The sequence below is a fragment of the Bos grunniens genome, chromosome 5, assembly GCF_055505025.1.
Source record: "Bos grunniens cultivar Pamir isolate PY7600 chromosome 5, Bosgru_T2T1.0, whole genome shotgun sequence".
NCBI classification, from domain to species: domain Eukaryota; kingdom Metazoa; phylum Chordata; class Mammalia; order Artiodactyla; family Bovidae; genus Bos; species Bos grunniens.
The window spans coordinates 14,349,633-14,370,685 of record NC_141169.1 but is presented as its reverse complement, the minus strand read 5'-3'; the positions used below and the strand labels follow the sequence as shown (position 1 = coordinate 14,370,685).

The 21,053-nt window shown below is 36.3% G+C and overlaps 1 long non-coding RNA gene across 1 annotated transcript in view; it reads right to left on the bottom strand.

Moving 5' to 3' along the window:
• LOC147371338 (uncharacterized) overlaps positions 1–19,539 on the bottom strand; it is a 40,064-nt gene extending 20,525 nt beyond the window's left edge. Inside the window, exon 1 of the long non-coding RNA XR_015164767.1 lies at positions 19,167–19,539. This is a non-coding gene — a long non-coding RNA (uncharacterized LOC147371338). The remainder of the gene's footprint in view (positions 1–19,166) is intronic.
• Between the last annotated feature and the right edge of the window lie 1,514 nt (positions 19,540–21,053).

The following is a 21,053-nucleotide window of genomic DNA, read 5'->3' as shown; positions in this document are numbered from 1 at the left end:
TGTGGGGCTTTAATATAATCTGGGTAGACACTATACATGTTCACTTTATCACTACTTAAAAAACCATACATAGATGTGATACATATATTTCACAGGAAGAATAAAGTGTTTATAGAACCTTCCTAGCATAGGGTAAATTATCATTCCCTCTGGGTAAAATCCCATTAAATACTATTTTAAATGAATATTTCATCAGGATAATAGTATCACCTTAGTAGACTCAAAGCATGTACCTATATTCAAGCAAAGTTACTTAAATCTATAACTTTCCACATTCAGATAGATTTTCTCACCTACAAATAAGTCAGCTCATGGCCTTTGCCTGCTTAAAACTCTCTAATTGGTTTATATTCATTTCAGTGTAAAATCTATATTTTACCATGCCCAACATGATCCATTGCACACCTCCATGATCTGCTCCAGAGCAGCTGTTTCCTTCCATGCATGTCTCTGCTCATTCCAGTTTTATTGCTGGTCTTTGAAAAATATTTCCACTCATATACTCCTATTTTTTTGAACTGGAAATCTCTGTCCTTAGATTATTAATCTACTTTCAGATGTCTGCTCAGATTTCACTCCCTCAGAGACTCCTGCCTGATCATGCTCTTAAAATGGCACCTTCCCAGTTTCTATTATCTAAACTGCTCCTTTTTTTTTCCCATTGGAGAAGGAAATGGCAACCCACTCCCGTGCTCTTGCCTGGAAAATCCCATGGATGGAGGAGCCTGATAGGCTATAGTCCATGGGGTCGCAAAGAGTCAGACACGACTGAGAGACTTCAATTTTATTTCCAATAAAACTATGATCCTTACAACATTTTATATGTATTGTAAATATGCTTATATGAACATTATATATTTATATGAATATCATATAGTTCTATTATATTATATAGCTATATAATATATCGGAGAAGGCAATGGCACCCCAATCCAGTACTCTTGCCTGGAAAATCCCATGGACGGAGGGGCCTGGTAGGCTGCAGTCCATGGGGTCGCTAAGAGTCGGACACGACTGAGCGACTTCACTTTCACTTTTCACTTTCATGCATTGGAGAAGGAAATGGCAACCCACTCCAGTGTTCTTGCCTGGAGAATCCCAGGGACAGGGGAGCCTGGTGGGCTGCCATCTATGGGGTCGCGCAGAGTCGGACACGACTGAAGTCACTTAGCAGCATATAATATATATGTATTTTTAATTAGATGCCTCTCCTAATGAACTATAAATTAAGTGCCACTAAATTCTGTAGGAACACAAACATGGTTTCATTTATTGCTATAACTTCAATGCCTAAACTACCACCTACATGGTTTACCATCAATAAAGGGTCACTGAAACAATAAAGTAAGGACAGTTTGCATAACTTTGCACAGACTCCCCATTAAGTTTATTTCATTAAATGTGATTAAATCCATTAATCGCATAAGGTTAAAGCTCATAAGGTTAATTAAGTTAACCCTGTGAAAGATCAGTGTTCCCGTACGTCATGTTGTCATGTTAGCTCAGTTTCAGAGGATCTCCTTCATGACTTGGAAGAGTTTCACCCCTATGCAGACTATCACATGCAGATAAAATTGTTTACAATGTATCATTGGAGTTTTACAATGTGCCTTAATAGTAACAAACACCACTTTTCCCAAGGGAGATGTAATTTCTTTATGTAAACATTAGGAGTAATTTCTAGCCAGATTCACTCATTCTAAGAATTACACAATGTGCAAGTTAAAAATATTCCCTTTGCTGTTGCTACAGTGTGATTACATACAATTGCCAACGGTCATCATAATAACATATCCAACTTCATCAATTTTCCTGAGTAATTTTATAATTTAGTTAGTTTTTATTGCATTTCATCACAGTTCTGCATTACTGCATAAATTCCTTAAGGCATTTCACACGTTAATAGTTATTTCATCCCAAATTTTAATCTTGAATATCACTTTATTTGGGTCACTGTGAAAATGGAATCCATCTGTATATTGACATGGCTTTGACAGAAAACAAGTGTTTGCCAAACATTCTGTAGAATTACACTTAGTGCCAATTTGGTTTTGGCAAATATTAATGGAAAATAAAGCACTAATGAACCTTTTTGCCTAGAATAATATTTGATGTTTATATAGTTTCTCTCATCAAAAGACATCAGACATGCAACAAGTGAAAATCTCGTTAACCTTCAAAAAAAATCCCTGTGAGAAAGTAGAGTTCATTTATTTCAGCTTCAGTTTCATGCACTTTCTGTTCGACCTTCCCAGGGACAGAGATTAAGCTTTTAAATAATGACACACACAAAAGTGAAAAGGAAGTTGTCCCTTATTCACAGAAAAATTATTTAAACCAGATTTGCTTAAATGTTGGATTCAAATTAAATTTTGATAGGGTTCTTTAGAGTATTTCACACATGAAGACAGATGTTAATGATTACATAATTTTTGAAATGTGTTATAAATTGATTAAATCTAATATTGGTTAGGAAGCACTTTGTTACATGGTATATTACAGTTCCTTGACTATGTCTCAGATGATATATTTTCACAAATGGCTATTTTATTAGTTCATTCACTCATTGCTTTAAAATGTTCCTAAATAAAAACTTTGAGTCAAAAATAAATCTTGGAACTTGGATTACTTTTCTCCAATTGCCTCCTTAGTTGCCAGTTATTGACTTTCTCTTCTTTCTACCTCAAGTCAGAACCCTTCATTTCTTTCTCCACCCTCCCCTTCCTCCATGCCCCAAATTTCCTCTATATTACAGTGATTCTCCACATGTGATCCATAGACCAATGGCATTAACTGGGGCACAGGGTATAAGAGCAAAACATCAAGCCCTGCATCAGACCTAGTGCATCAGAATCTCTGGGACAAGAGTCCAACAATCAGTGTTTTGGGCTGTGATGATGCTGCTGTTGTGTGAGAGTCACTATTTTATATATTGTAGTAACCATGCCCATGAAAGTCTTAGGCTACAGGCTTAGGCTCATTTTGCTCAAGATAAATAGTGTATATGGCATTCTATCTGTAGCTATTTTCCTTATTTCTGAGGACTACTCTAAGGATGTAACATTAAATTAAGGCTGACAAAGACAAAAGAAATGAGATATGCCCAGAACAACAGATAGGCTTTTTGAGGATGGACAAACTGCAAAAGTCTGTGACATTAAAAGTATGTTATATGTAAGTAACTTGAAGTGGACAATAATCATTCACCTTAAAGTGGACACATGAAAAGGATGAGAGAAATGACAGAAAATAGGTATGTAGGAGCCAGATCTGGCTTCTTTCATTTAGAAAAACATGTGAAATTCAGATGTATTATGTGAATTGATAGTTTGTCCTTCCTATTACTTGAGTCTAGGATATCAATCAATGTGGTACAGTTTCTTTAAACATTCAAAGTAAAAAGGTTAGATTTTATTGTAAAAAAAGATGAGAAAAGCCTTTGTGGGCAAAGAGCACTGGAGAGACATAATCTACTGGTGTCTGTAACAGATAAAGATGTTTGCTTGTACTATTACGAGTATATTTTTGAAAGGTCTAGTAATGCAACATGGCATGAAAGGAAAAATAAGTGTGTTTAATAAAGTATAAAATAGAAAAATAGCTAACACCTCCATCACAACACATAATTACCATTTCTTTTTTCTTTTTTTGAGATGAGAACATTTCAGTTCTACTGTCAGCAGTTTTCAAGTTCACAGCATAATTCTGTTCATTATAACCACAATGCTGTTCATTAGATCCCCAGACCATATTTATCTTCTAATTGAAAGTTTGTACCCTTTAAATTAATATATATAAGTATGTCAAAGCAATATATTATACACGTTAAACATACAATATTTCATGTCAATTATATCTCAATAAAGATAATAAGTACAAATTCATTTCATATTCTTAAAACTTGGAAAATATTTAAAAACTCAAAGAAAAGCATCTACAATCAGTAATAGGAAGTAGAAATAGCAACACTACTATTAGGATAGGGTACTGTAAAGCAGATAGTCCTAGGTTCTGATCGAGTAGCATCATTTATATAATAAGTATTTCTTAAAGTTACTTAGTTTCAGTGGGCACCAGTGTTCTGACCTGTAGAACAGGAGGAAATAATATATTTTTGCAAGTCCTCACTTAAGATTAATATAATAGTAAGGCCCAGAGCTAACATCATACTCAGTGGTGAAAACCTAAAAGCATTTATTCTAAACTCAGGAATAACACAAGGATGCTAACTATTCACTTTTATTCCAATAATACTGGAAGTCCTAGTTTGAGCAATTAGGCTAGGAAAATAAATAAAAGGCATCTGAATTGGAAAGGAAAGAGTAAAACTGTCACTATTTATGAATGACATATTGTATATAGAAAACCCAAAGACTATATAAAAAATATAAGAACAATAAATGAATTTAGTAAAGTTTCAGGACACAATAGCAATATGCAGAAATGTATTTCATTTCTATAAATCAATAACTAATAAAAATAAAGAAAATAATCCTATTTACAATTGATCAAAAAGCAGCAAACACCTGGGAATAAATTAACTAAGGAGGTGAAGGGGCTGTACAGTGAAAACTTTAAGACATTCATGAAAGGAATTGAAAAAGAAACAAATAACTAGAAAGAAATTCCATGTTCATAGACTAAAAGAATTAATATTGCTGAAATGTCTATATTACCCAAAGCAATCTACAGTTTCAATGCAGACCTTATCAAAATTCCAGTGGCATTTTTCACAGAAATAGAACAAACAGTCTTAAAATTTGTATGGAATCACAAAAGACTGGGAATAGCCAAAGAAAGCTTGAGAAAGAGCAAAGCTGGAGGCATTGTGCTCCCTAATTTCAAATGATATTACAAAGGTGCACTAACTAAAACAGTACAGTATTGGCATAAAAACAGACGCATAGATCAACAGAACAGAGGAGAACCCAGAAATAAATCCACACAAATATTTCAATTCACAAAAAAGGAGCTAAAAATACACAATGGGGAAGAGGCAATCTCTTCAAGTGTTAGGAAAACTAGACAGCCATATGCAAAAGAAGAAAATTCAACCACTATCTTATTTCAGAGGCTCCCCTGGTGGTTCAGGTGGTAAAGAGTTTGCCTGCCAATGCAGGAGACACAGGTTTAATCCCTGGGTAAGGAAGATTCCCTGGAGGAGGAGATGGCAACCTGCTCCGGTATTCTTGCCTGAGAAATCCCATGGTCAGAGGAGCCTAGAAGGCTATAGTCCATGGAGTTGCAAAGAATCATACACAACTTAGCAACTAAGCAACAACAACAACATACTACATCATATACAAAATTTAACTTAAAATGTGTCAATGACTTGAATGTAAGAACTGAAACCATAAGAAGAAAACATGAGTGGTAAGCTCTTTGACATCAGTCTTGGCAATTTTTTGGATTTTTTTGGACTTGACATCAAAAGCAAAGGCAACAAAAGCAAAAGTAAACAAATGTGACTACATCAAAGTAAAAAACCTCTGTAGAGCAAAGAAAACCATCAACAAAGTAAAAAGGCAACCTACTGAATTTAAGAAAATATCTGCAAATAATATATCTTATAAGGAGTTAATATCCAAATTATATAAATAACATACAACTCAATAGTGAGAACAGTCAATTTGATTTTAAAAAAGGCAGAGCATCTTAATACATATTTCTTCAAAGATGAGATACACATGGCCAACTGGTGTATGGAATAATGCTCAGCATCACTAATCAACAAGGAAATACAAATCAAAACCACACAGATAATCATCTCACACGTGTTAAAACAGCTATTATGAAAAACGAGTGCTGGCGGGGATGTAGAGAAAAGAGAACCCTTGTGAAGTGTTGATGGGAATGTAAATTGGTATAGCCACAATGGAAAACTAAATGGAAGACCCTCAACACTTACGAACTGAACTACCATATGATATAGCAATTTCAATTTGGGGTATTTACCTGAAGAATACAAAACCACTAACTCAAGGAGATCATGAACCCCCATGTTCACTGAAGCATAATTAGCAATATCCAGAATACAGAAACAATCTAAGTGTTCATCGAGGGATGAATGAATAAAGATGTGAAGTGTGTGTGCATCTGTGTATGTGTGTATCTGTTGCCCAGAATGGAACGATGCCATGAAAAAGAATAAAATCTTGCCATTTAAAATAACATGGACAGACTTTCAGGGCATTACGGTAAGTAAAATACATTAGACAGAAAAGGCAAATACTGTATGATCTCACTTACATGGGGAATCTAAGACAACAAAAGGAAAAACGCAAGCTTACAGAGAACAGACAGGTGGTTGACAGAGGTGAGCAGTGAGGAGGGACCAAACACGTGAAGGAATTAAAAATGTACAAACTTCCAATTAGAATATGAATAAACCAGAGGGATGTAATATACATCATGGTGACTGTTGTTAACAATACTGTATTACATATTTGAAAGTTGCTAAAAGAAAGCAGACCTTAAAAGTTCTCATCACAAGAAAAAAATGTCCCTAGCTACGTAAGCATGGTGACAGATGCTAACTAGACTTAAAGTGTCATGATTATTTTGCAGTATATACAAATATCAAATCATTATATTACAAGCCTGAAACTAATATAATGTTATATGCCAATCTTAGCTAAAAAAATGATATTTCAAGTAAAGATTTTATTAGAGAACAACCATCTTCAATTTAGCTACTAACATCCTCCATAGGGTCTCAACACTGCAAATATATGTGAACAAATGTGTGCATGTACCTTTATTTTCCTATATAGTAGCAACTACAAATTAAAAATACAGTAGAAAAAACATATAAAGAACCTAAGAAGGAAAGCTATCACTTAATAAGAAAATTCAAGCATACACTGTGAATTTATCAAAGAATTTAAACAGTAGAAGAAAACAGTGCTAACGCTAGTGTTAGTCACTCAGTCATGTTCAACCCTTTGTGATCCCTTGGACTGTAGCCCACCAGGCTCCTCTGTCCATGGAATTCTCCAGGTAAGACTACTGGAGTGGGTAGCCATTCCCTTCTCCAGAGCATCTTCCCCACCCAGGAACTGAACCTGGGTCTCCTGCATTGCAAGCAGATTGTTTACCATCTGAGCCACCAGGGAAGCCCAGAAGAAAACATTCTACTACATATTCTAAGCATGTATCAGTCTCTGAACAGATTGCCCTTTTTCATATCAAAAATAATTTTTTTAAATTAAAGTTAAAAAGATTGTTGAAATGCTAACTTTGTTTATGACCTTGGAATAAAAATGCATTTGCATAGAAACAAAATGCAAAAATAAAGGAAAATAAATATCACCATATTAATGTTTAAAAATTCCACGAGTCACAGAGATTTCTCAAATGTATTTTTAATTTATATATGGTAAAATTTACTCTTTTTGAGACATAGTTCCAGGCGTATTTACAAGTGATAAAGACTTATAAACAAAACACCCCAACTGAGATAGAGAAGTTAGATCAGCTCTAAGATATTCCCCCTTATGGTCCCTGGTAGCCAGACCCTTTCCTCTCCTCTACCCCCTGACTATCAATAATATTTGTTCATATAACCTTTTCTAGAATGTCATAGAAATAGAATCATCCAATGTGAAGACTTTAGACTTTTGCTTCTTACACTTAACACATTTGCAATTCAGACACATTGTTCATGAATCAACAGTTTGTTGCTTTCTGTTGCTTAATAAATAAATCCCATTGTAGGGATTTAGTACAATTTCTTTATCCAAACACCACTGAAAGAGCATCTGGGTTGTTTCCAGGTTTGGGGCTATTACAAACGCTCACATACAGGTTTACATGTAAATATCAGTTTTCATTTCTCTTTGGGTCTCCTGCATTGCAGGTAGATTCTTTACCAGCTAAGCCACCAGGGAAGCACAAGTATACTGGAGTGGGTAGCCTATCCCTTCTCCAGCGGATCTTCCAGACCCAGGAATTGAATTGGGGTCTCCTGCGTTGCAGGCAAATTGTTTACCAATGAGCTATTAGGGACGCCTCATTTCTCTTTAGTAAATATCTTTGTGTGAGATAACTAGGTCATACAATAAGTGATGCTTCACTTTATAAGAAACCACAACACTTCTTCAGAGTGGTTGTACCATTTCACATTTGAACAATGTGTGACTTCTAATTGCCTCATATCTATGTTAGCTCCAGACATTCTCAGGTTGCTTCTTTGTTCTTTAACACAGCCATTTTAATAGGTATAAAATGGTATCTCGTTTATGTATTTAATTTTGAATCCAAAAATAATTAAAAATAAACATCTTTTTATCTCTATATATTTTGGTTAAGTATTTTCTTAGCATTTTTCTCTATTTTTAAAAAATTTGATCTGTTTTTGTCATTATTGAGTTTTTAGAATTCATTATGTAGCCTAGATACAAATCCTTTATCTATTATTTTCAAATACTTTCTCTAGTCTATGTCCATTCTGTTAACTTCACTTATCAAAGTTGAGAGTTTCAAAATTGTGTTTAATTTATCATTTTCTTTAAAAGGGCTAATGCCTTTGGTATTATACTAACAAATCTTCACCTCATGCAAGGTCACAAATATTTTCCTTCAAACACTTCTAGTGGTGATGTCAAAAGGTACAACCACTTTGGAAAAGAGGTGAACAGTAAAACACACTCCTGTCATAAGATCCAGAAATGAGACTCTTAGTTACCTAAGAGAAATGAAAGCACATATTCATATGTCCATTAAATGTGAATCAATATACAAATCATTATTTATCCATATGTGGAATAATAGTTACCAATAAAAATAATTTATTGACATACAACAAATGTTCCTCAAAGTAATCATACTAAGTGAAAAGAAGCCAGATAAAAGGAACTCATAAATTAGTATTTTATTAATATAATATTATAGAAAATGCAAATCAATCTATAGTGACTGGAAACAAAGCAATATTTTGTCTGAGGAAAGGGTAGTGTTGGGGAGAGAAATTGGGTTAAAAAGTGATAAAATAGATTTTGGAGGTTTTGCATACATTTATTATCTACATTTGGTGATGAGCACATGAATGTATACATATGTGAATACTTATCAACACGCACATTTTAAATATGCTAGGCTGCAGTCCATGGGGTCGTGAAGAGTTGGACACAACTGCGTGACTTCACTTTCACTTTTCACTTTCATGCACTGGAGAAGGAAATGGCAATCCACTCCAGTGTTCTTGCCTGGAGAATCCCAGGGACGGGGGAGCCTGGTGGGCTGCCGTCTATGGGGTCGCACAGAGTTGGACACGACTGACGCGACTTAGCAGCAGCAGCAGCAGGGTATTTTGTGTCAGTTATGCTTCACTGACACTTTTAAAACATCCATGCAACTGACATGACAAAACAACAATAGAAAATCCTCAATTAATGGATTACAAATACTAAGATATCTAGGCTTTAACATATGGGTAGGAAAATAATTTAGGAAACTACAAAGACATCTGAGAAATTAAGAAACATAACTACAAATCTTCAGCCTTTACATCTGTCCTTTATGTCATCATAATCATAATAAATATTTACTAAATAAATATTTAATTCCTATATCCAGCTTGATTAAAAACAAGATGCTTAACATACCTTTTGGAAAGTTATGAGTATTTACTTATAGCTATTTGCCAACAATTTATTCCATGTAGAAAACTTATCATACTTTGCAACTTTCCATGTATATAGCTGTACATGTTAAGATTTATTTTCTGGTTTCCTCAATCCAAGTCTAGAAATACACATTTTGGGAGGAACTAAAGAATGTCTCAGGTGTGTATTTGTATTTGAAAGAATGCCTGAATCTTGAAGCAGATTTTAGTTTGTGGTAGAAAGCAAAATTAGAATGGAATTTGTTTTTTAGTATGATTCCTCTTGAGAAAATATTGTCTGATAAATAATAAGCCATGTTTCATCTCCTGGCAAAAACAAAGATTTATACAAGTTACCTGGGGATATTTGTGATACATCATGTCAAAATTAATATAACTAGAGACTATCACCTTTTCCCACAGATCTCTTAGGGGTATTCTATTTCATAGTCCTTTGGTTTTCAGTGGTGTAACATCTGAATAAACATCCATATAAAGCTTTAAAATAAGCATGCTTAGTTCATCAGTGTGCCTCTAAATGTACTAAATGCTGGTGCTTATTACTTTTGTTGTCTCCCTAGTAATCATGGAAACCGATGACTTGCTCTGGGAAAGCAAGTGTCAACTCTGTCTCAGGAGTCAGAGTGTGGTTTGGAACAGAACCACTCTGAGAGGAAAAAATCTGGACAGAAAGCAGTAGTCCAAGAGCTAAACACTTTGTTTCTCTGTGCATCCCTTACATGGTATCAGGGCCACTCCCATATATCTTCTCCATATTACATTCTATCCATATTATAAAAACATCCTCTTGTGGACTAAGAATGTTCACTTCTGACGATGATGAACCATTCTTAAGCTTACTCATCAGGATGTAGATCTTTCTTAGACTCAGCTGGCATGACGCATTGAGTTGTAATGTTTTCCTTGCTTTCCCAGAACTATTAAAATACTTGCTAACATGTTAATATATTTTAGAATACTTCCCTAATTCTCCTTATTCCTAATACCTATTCAGACTTCCAGTCATCAAAAAAAATTATCCTTTGGGTATCAAATAGATTTTTAATATATTGATGTTGTTTTCAGAGCCTCTGATTTTCTATTTGTTTTTCAAATATTATGTTGCCAATGTTATGCCCTTCATTGATTTTATTATTATTGGTCAATGTTTTATAATGTCCATAAATAATTTTCTATCATTATCCATCTTACTCTGGATCATTTGAGCTGAACAAGTGACCAAGTGAGAGTAGATGAAGGCAATATTTTCCAAAAATGTATTCATGCCTCAATTTTTAATAAATTATTTATTAAGAGTGAGAATCAATTTAAATGACAACATTTAGAGTATAAAATTTTAAACCCTTGGCTTAACTTTCAAAGGGAATTTACAGTTTTTTTTTTCAAGCTTTGAGTCCCCTTGAGACACTCTCTGTGGACTTGTAGGTGGTTGTACATGTTAACTATTGTCTCAGTCATTCTCCATAACAAACTGCTACAAAATACAAGTGGGAAATGACCATGTATTTCCCACTCCCACATCTAAGGGTCGACTGCAGAGCCAGTGCTCCACATGTTTTGTTCTAGGTCCAAGGATGGAAGCACAGAGGCTGTCCAAGGCATGGTTTCCTGTGACAACGGCAAACACGCAGGACAGTAGGGGAAATAAACAGCACAAGCACATGGTCAAGTTCTGTTTGGATTGCATCCACTGGCTAAAGGAAGCTACACGGCCAAGTTCAAAGTCAGGAGGTGAGGAAGTATACTCTTCCTATGGAGGGAATGGTATCTAGGAGCTAAGTGGTTGAGTATTTGCTGAAAAATAATCTGTCACACCAGGAGAGGACTTGTAAACCCTTTTCCAAAGTTGAAAGTTTAAAGAAGTAAAATAGTAACTAGGCTGGTATTAGTGGTTCAGTGAGAAAGACACCCTGATTTATTTTCCCATAAAGATGTAGTTACATATGGAGATTAGAATCAATTTTTAAATTACATTTTGGGTTAAGTGTGTTTGAAAACTGGCCTGAAACCAAACCACCATGAATAGCATTATTTATGTGTTCCAAGTCATACAAGTTCAACCTATCAACACATTTTAGGGGAAAAATAGTAATTTGGGGATGGAGAGCAACATTGCTATACTTTTCCATACTTTTCACAAAACATCTAGAATTTTATTTTTGATTCAGATGATGGAAGCTTAGCAAAGGATGTGAGTTTAATTAGACATGCATTTCCAGAAGGTCTGCACAGAAACACAGCTCACAGCACACATCATTTTCTGATACATTAACAGAAGGTTACTTTAGAGTATCCTGTGCATTTTCTTTTGTTAGATTTGTATATTTAACATTACCTATGTTAAAATATGGTCAAATTTTAAAACTACTATTCATGTATTTATGTTATATGATAGGCTTTAAAAAATAGTGGTGGTGGTTTACTCTCTAAGCCATGTCCAATTCTTTTGTGATTCTATGGACTGTAGCCCACCAGACTCCTCTGTCTATGGGATTTCCCAGAGAAGAATCCTGGAGTGCATTGCCATTTCCTTCTCCAGGGGATATTCCCAATTCAGGGATTGAACTTGTATCTCCTGCTATGCAGGCGGTCTGCACTACAGGTGGATTCTTTACCGACTGATACACAAGGGAAGCCCTTAACAAATTGTGCTGCGCTGTGCCAAGTCATTTCAGCCATGTCCAACTCTTTAAGCCCCCACAGGCTGTAGCCCATCAGGCTCCTCCATGCACAGGATTCTCCAGGCAAGAGTACTGGAGTGGGTTGCCATATTCTCCTCCAGGGGATCTTCCTGACCCAGGAATCAAAACTGCATCTCTTATATCTGCTGCATTGGCAGGTGGGTTCTTTAGCACTAGTGCCACCTGGGAAGCCTTTAACAAAATGTACAGTGGTAAATATAACCTTAAAAAATGCTGAAGCAGGATACGCAAGCTTATATTGATATTTGCTTATCTCACTTTCTCCTTCTGAGGCATTCAGGTGACTGGATAGGACACTTGTCAAAGAACAGGTAGGTGGTGCTGTGAGGAAAACACACGGACTGGGCATACATAACACACACAACATGATAAGCTCTAAAATATCTGAGGGTCCTAAACTCCCTTGATATTTAATCAGGCTCTAGAATCTGTATGAACGAATTTATTTCTCAGAAATTCCATTTTCCATGCTTATTATTAAGACAATAAATACTTATAAGTAAGTATTTACTAAGTATTAAGAACAATAAATACAAATAAATACTCAAAATCTTAGATAATCTAATTAACATCCAATAATCTAATAATCAATTAATAGTGTTAATAATACAATCAACATATTTCATTGAGTTATAAGTGACATATAACATATGAGTCTCAAGTATAGAATATAGTGATCTGACATTTGTAAAATATTACAAAATGACTACTACAATAACTCTAATTAATATCCATAAAATATCTATTTAAGTATACAACTAGTCCTTTCAGATTCTCTAATAGAAGTAGGGAGTTTATTCCCCCTATAGCAAAAAATCAATTTATGTTTATTATTTATTACTTATATATCTTCAAGCAGATTTCACTAATTCCAATATTAACATTCCTGACCCAATAAATGTCTAAAATGTTATTCCAACTTTCATCACCAGATTTATTTTGTTATTATTCAACAATGAAATATCACAAAGTAACATATTTATAAACAGGCCATGACATATATAAAGGCAGAACTCTATGAAATTTGTCTTGGTATTTGATTTAGGATAAGTTGATTGAAGATACTTTGGCACAAATTGCTGAAATATTTTGCATTACTTGGTCCATAACACACTTTTATAATTGTAGCAGATTCACAACTATGGAATACAATAATCAAGACATAAAGATACATCAATCTTTTTGTGATATCTGATCGATCTATGAACTATACCAGTGGGCACCACATCTCTACCCCACCCTAAGTTCTTTAGTGTCAACCTGTGGGGATCTCTCATACAAAGCAGTTGTTTTTTATGTGGCTGCCAATCATAACAGTAAGTTGCAAACTAAAATGTACTATCTTGCACATGGAAACAAAAATCTGTTGGCCTGCTACAGTTTCATAAATCTAGGTTTAGGAAAATCTTATACTGGTTAATATGGACGAGTTTTCAGGTCACATGTCAACTTGATGTCTTCTTGTAAATTAGCAGTCGTGGAACATAGGAGACTTGTCTTAAATACAGGCAAAACTGAAAATATACATCTTTTCCCCCGTGTCCCTAACTCTTAGCAGCTGGATGTCAAATGTAGACTATATCAAGGACCAATTAAGATGATGGAAAACTTTAATCCTGGTTCCAGAAGGTTGGGCCTCTGTTCTGCATCAAGGATCTGTTTCCATCCATATCAGTATCTGATATCTGCAAAACCTAAATTCCGCAACTGTTGCTAATTTGTCCTCTGGTTTAGGAGATTTCATCTTTTTTTAGTGGAGACAAGGGGAAATAAATCCTTAGGGGCTGATTCAGGTTTTGCACTCCCCTATAGAATCTTTATGTGTCTTTGTATTATATATATACACCCCTCCACATGTGTGTATTACATATATACACCCCTCAACACACACATATGTGTGTGTGTGTATATATATATACACACACACACACACACACATATATATATATCTGTCACACACACATACATATATATGTTCTGAGCAGAAGCAGCTCAGACCCTAAACATATATATATATGTTTCATATCCCTCCTCACTTCAAAATGCAGTTATATTACAGTAATATCATGGGGATAGTTTATTGTCACCTACTTCTTCACCTCAATATAAGAATGTACATATCAGACAAAAACATATAAGCACATTATAAGACAATCTCTTGGTATACTTCTAATCTATTTGAAAAGTACTTTTGATTTACATACATTGAGTAGGAATGGTAACAAACTATTTTCTGTATTGATAGAAATGGTAAACTTCCTGATATTTGAAAGACATACTATATTACCAAAAATGAATATTATATCATATTTAAATATTTTGGAATTATCTTTCAAATTTCATGTGTCCATTACTCATAGATGGGTAGCATTTATCATGCATGATTACTAAGACACAAAACCTGGAGAAGGGGTGGTACATTTGTTAGGATTAGACTCACCAGATTTATCTCAATTCTCAGAAAATCAAATCTCACATGTCTCAAACAAGACACAGTTTCTCTGTCATATAAATGAAGTCAGATGTCACTAGTTTGGGGCCAATAACCCCAACTCCTTATAAAAGGATTTCTTAGGTTGATACATACCCAGTTACATCTTACTGGTAGAACTTGAGTCACATTCTCATTTATAGTTGCAAGTGAAAAGTGAAAGTCACTTAGTTGTGTCTGCCTCTTTGTGACCCCATGGAGTATACAGTCCATGGAATTCTCCAGGCCAGAATACTGGAAAGGGTAGCTTTTCCCTTCTCCAGGGGATCTTCCCAATCCAGGGATTGAACCCAAGTCTCCTGCATTGCAGGTGGATTCTTCACCAGCTGAGCCACAAGGGAAGCCCAAGAATACTGGAGTGGGTAGCCTATCCCTTCTCCAGTGGATCTTCCCAACCCAGGAATCGAACTGGGGTCTCCTGCATTGTAGGTGAATTCTTTACCAACTGAGTTATCAGGGAAGTCCAGTAACCCAGAAAATGTTGTATTTATTCTGAGTACCAAAATAAAAACTTCTGTGAGACGTACTTAAGACACTCCAAAGAATAAAAATATAAAATCTATGAGGGCTCAGCTTTGACAGAACAACACAAAAATAAAAGCAGACAATAAATAATATTAAAAGAATAAAAATACTTTATTGATTATTTAAGTACATCTGCAGGCCTACGAGGCACAGCAAATTCTAGGCACTGGGATTCCTAAGTGAAAACACACACATACAATCTCTGCCTTCACGTGCCTCATATTTTAGTGGATGAAGACAGCTGTTTTGCTTGTCTGTTTGTTTTATTTTCCAGTACTTCCAAGTGTTGTGCTGTGTTCAGTTGCTCAGCGGTGTCCAACTCTTTGTGACCCATAGACTACAGCTCGCCAGGCTCCTCTGTCCATGGAATTTTCCAGGCAAGAATACTGGAGTGGGCTGCCATTTCCTATTCCAATACTCTCACAGGTAGACCTACTTTACTAAAATTGAGTAATCATCCTGACTTTCTTCTGAGAAGCCTCCTGGTACCTAAGATTCCAGGTGGTTTTGTAATGCTAAAGTGGTATGCATTTCCAATGCTTTGGCAATAAAACTTACAACTCCACATTCCCATTGTGTTAATGGTATCATCCTCTTGCTTACACATCTGTGTCTCTACTTTGTGGAAAAACAAGACACATATTATTGTCTCCACAAACTGATCTATACCTTCCTTCATCATCAAAAAAACAAATACTAACAACAAAAAACTCCAAGAAACACAGGATTTTTATTTCCTAACTCTTTTTTTCACCAATAGATGGGATATTTGCAACATATTATCCCCTCCCTCATAATCTATTCTATACTAGATCCTGAGTTTTGTTGTGATGGAATTATCTGTTTAGTTTCAACCTGTGACTGTATTTTCTCTTTTGGTTGTTTATTCAATTTCAAGAGTATTTATTAAGCATAAATATAATAAGATTTTTCCACCAATTTTGAACATTTTGTGAATCCATTATCATCTTACACTTTTGTCATTGTTCAGCCATTAAGTCATGTCCAAACCTTTGCAATCCCATGGACTGTAACCCCCCAGGCTCCCTCTGTGCATGGGATTTTTTCAGCCAAGAATACTGGAGTGGGTTGCCATTTCTTTCTCCAAGGGATCTTTCCAGATCAGAACCTATGCCTCTTGCATTGGCAATGGATTCTTTACCACTGAGACACCAGGGAAACCCATTTTGAACTTTAATTGCATTTAAAAATAGTTACAGCTCAGAAAAACAGCTTTATGGGAACATAAAACTAAATATGAAGGGGTTTCAGAGTCAAAGAGCCTACTACACAGGGGCTGAAGTGTTTGTGAAGATGCTATACCTTTTTTATCTCCACCACTTGTTGAAGGCATTTGAAAGAAAACACGTACCACCTAATATTCTCTGATGTGAAATTCTTGTGACAAAATAATTGGTGAACATGCTTTTAGCAGAAAAATAGGGGGATAAGATTTCCTGTCTAAAAATGCAATATAGCTTTTCAAGAGCAAGGAGGATAATTATATATGTTTCTCTCTGCGTGTATATATACAATATAATGCGTTGTGTCATGTCTTGTGAATGAGAAAGTAGGTAGAAGAAAGGGTAAAATCAGATTTGTATCCATTAACTTGTAGGCATATCCATTATACATTAAGTTGCTGTTGTTATTTTGTCAAGTAAGCTTTAGATTTATTCATTTAGTATGATTATATTGATGGAAAAACAAAAAGTTAAAATCCAAATGTATCTTTGTACATATACACATACATACTGTGGAAACATGGAGAATTTGGTAAAAGTGTGAAAGAATGGACACATTTCCTAAGGCATTAACAATGAAGGGCACCCTGTGAAAAACATGTAAGTGTAGTAATTTATGAACTGCATTTTTTCCTTTTTGATGCCCTGTGAAACTAGTAAAAATATAACATTTTCAATTAACATTCAACTGCTTTTTATTTTATTTGCAGAATATGATAGAAAAACATTCAGAGGCATAACTACTTGAGCTCTGGTATACATTTGGGATTAAATATGTTTAAAATATATTTTTCAGATTTTCAATTTGACAAAATATACTCAAAAAATACTCAGGTAGTTCCTTCTGTTTTTCAGTTGTAGCTTGCTGCATTTGGCAATATTTTTAGAGGAATATTAATATGTATAAAATTTAGATTTTTATAAAATAAGTCACCCATTCACCATAAAAAATATTATGCCATGCATTTTAAATTCAATTTCAGATATTCAGCTAGCTGTAACTGCCAAGATAATACTACAATCAGGCTTATTTCTGAGTTAGTAATGTGGTCCTTAGTTATAATATGCAACTTGAAAAGACTGATCCTCAAAATACTAGTCCTCACCAAGTTTTAAATTGCTACTTTAATTGGAGCAGAAAGAATTTACTTTCTGCCAGATATGTTAATATGTGCCTATGAGAAACTCTATTAACTTTCTTCATATTTTAAATGTATTCCAGTGATCGCTTATCATCTTGTAGATTCATACCAGGCATCTGCCCAGTTGGTCGAGGACTTAATGAAGAACTACCCTCAACAGCAGTTAGCAGTGAGCAGCCAGCCCCACTGTTGTGTAGACACACACACACACACACACACACACACACACACTCACAATCCTCTCCAAGATGCCCTTACTGTAATTCAGCATTTGTAGGACAACTCAACAGCCATCTTTGCCTTGCATTTCCCCATCTTATACTTTAGTTTCTATGCATATATAATCTCATTTTCACCAAATTCTGCATAAAGATCTGCATAGTTTTCAAACAAGGAAGTAAACAGTCTTGAGGCCTTTTGATGTCTTTCACATCGTCTGGTTAATAGCCGCATTTACCCACAATGGACTGTCAGTGCAACAAGGTTTTTCTCCAGTGTTATGGAGACACCACTGACACACTGCTAAGTGCTAAGTTGCTTCAGTCGTGTCCAACTCTGTGTGACCCCATAGACGGCAGCCCACCAGGCTCCCCCATCCCTGGGATTCTCCAGGCAAGAACACTGGAGTGGGTTGCCATTTCCTTCTCCAATGCATGAAAGTGAAAAGTGAATGTGAAGTTGCTCAGTCGTGTCCGACCCTCAGCGACCCCGTGGGCTGCAGCCTACCAGGCTCCCCCGTCCATGGGATTTTCCAGGCAAGAGTACTAGAGTGGGGTGCCATTGCCTTCTCACCACTGACATAAAACACTGTCAATTTAAAGTGTACAACTTTAACATTTCATATATTTATGTGAATGTATTACCAACTTGTGTGTGGGGGGTGAGACCTTTTAAGACTTACTCTCTTTTAGACTAAGTCACTTACTCTCTTGACAACTTACTAACATAGGGTACAGTATTAACAATAGTCACCACACTGCACATTACTCATAACTGGAAGTCTGTACCCCTTTGACAACCTCCCCCCATTTTCCTCTCTTCCTCCATCCCTCCACTGGCAAGCATCAATCTTCTGTTTCTTTAAGTTTTTTACAGTCCACATGTAAGTGAGTTCACATAATATTGTTTTTTGTTTTCTGACATATTTCGGGTTAAGCCATGCACACGTTTCAGCTTTTCATTTTGAAACAGCCCTAGTGTTTCCGCACAGGTCTCAGCCTATCGCTGGCACAACTATCCTGTAGGGCTATCGGTTATCCAGGGAAAGCCTGGGGGCCCGCTCCCACGCCAGGAGCGAGGCCCCCACAGACATATCCCCTCAGAGCCAACCCTCTGGCTGGAGCAGCCCTTGTGGGTCTCCTTGGGATTACAGAACGCACCTCAGCAACAATGGTCTGGGAACTTGGAAAAACAACAACAACAAGCTGTATTACTCACAAGCCTGAAGGATTTCACTCCACAGGCCAGCTGGGCGAGGTCACAGGTAGACGGAGATCGTGCAGGCGGGCCTGGGGTGCTGCTCCGATTCGGGGTGAGAGGGATGGACCTGTGTGGGTTCAGGGGTCCCTCTTTATTGGTGAACTTCAAACCTAAAAGCCAGAAATAAAGCCCAGGCAGCAGAAGACAAGCTGCAGAACGGTCAGTTAGCTAAGTTTGAGACCGCTAAACCGAAGGAAACTTCAGGGCTGAGGCGACCTGGTCGTTTATCCCCACCGTGTGGCTGGTAAGGGTTTTTTTGAATCGTTTTCTCTGAGAAACTGAATGTCCGTCACTCACAATTAAAAATCCCCTGTCAGGTGCTCACATTCTACCTAGATTGGCAGGAAGTTCCAAAGGTAACACAGAAAGGACTCTTACCCTTCCCTGAGTTTGCCCAAAAGATAACCTCTGACGGAAATCCGGTCCAAAGTCAAAACCAGGCATCTGGCATTGGTGGGAAGTGGGTGTCTAGCTCTGTGCCATCTGCCCCATGTGTGCGTTTGTATCATCACCAATTCAGTCAGGATACAGAACTATTTAATCACCACAAAGAACTCCTTCATAACCCTTTACAGTCACACTCATCGCTCCCCTAATAACCCGAACCAACGGCAGTCACTAAAATGCTTTCCCTTTGTATAATTTTGTAATTTTAAGCATTAGGTATATTGACGTATACACACTATTGTATGTAAACTAGTTAGTGGGAAGCTGCTGTATAAGGCGGGGAGCCCAGCGCAGTGCTGCCAGGACCTAGATGCGTGGGATGGGAGATGGGAGGGTGGCTCAAGAAGGAGAGAGTATATGTATACATACAGCTGATCCAGGTTTTCAGCACAGCAGAAACTAACAATGTTGTAAAGTCATTATCCTCCAATTAAAACAAACAAAAAGAATATTATGTAAATTGAACCAGACAGGATGCAGTAGTTTAGACGTTGTTGTTTTGTTTGTTTGTTTACTTGACATAGTGTCCTGGAGACGCAATCAATTGTTGTGTTTGTGCTTTTTATTACCAAGTAGTATTTCATGGTATGGTAGTATAGCTGACTTTTGAACAACAGATTTGAACTGGGCTGGTACACTTACATGTGGATTTTTTTTTTCAGTAAGCACTACACAAATCCATGGTTGGTTAAATGAGAGCATTCAGAACTGTGGCTTTGTAGGGTAGATTATAAACTTATACACAGGTTTTTGACTGCCTTAGGAGGTGTCAGTACTCCAGTGTATATGTTATCCATGGGTCAACTATACTATAGTTTAATCATTTACCAATGAAGGAAAATTTTAGCTGTTTTCTGGTTTTGCTTATTTGCTGCTATGAACATTCACACACAGGTTTTTGTGTGGATATAGTTTTCATTTCTCTAGGTTCAGAAGTACAATATCTGTGTCATAGAAAAATACATGTTTAGTTTTTTGTTCTTTTTTTAAGAAACTGCCAAGTTATTTTCCATAGTTCCTGTGATACTTTACATTCACAGCAGCAGTATATGAGTGATCCAACTTTTCTGTATCTTCACTAGTAGTTGGTATTGTCACTTAAAAAAAAATTTAGTTGTTCTAACAGATAATCTATCATAGTTGTGATTTGCATTTCACTAGGAAAATCCATGGACAGAGGAGCCTGGTAAGCTGCAGTCCAGAGTCAGACATGAGTCGGACATGACTGAGCGCCTTCACTTTCACTTTTCACTTTCAAGCATTGGAGGAAGAAATGGCAACCCACTCCAGTGTTCTTGCCTGGAGAATCCCTGGGACGGCGGGGCCTGGTGGGCTGCCGTCTATGGGGTCGCACAGAGTCCGACACGACTGAAGCGACTTAGCAGCAGCAGCAGCAGG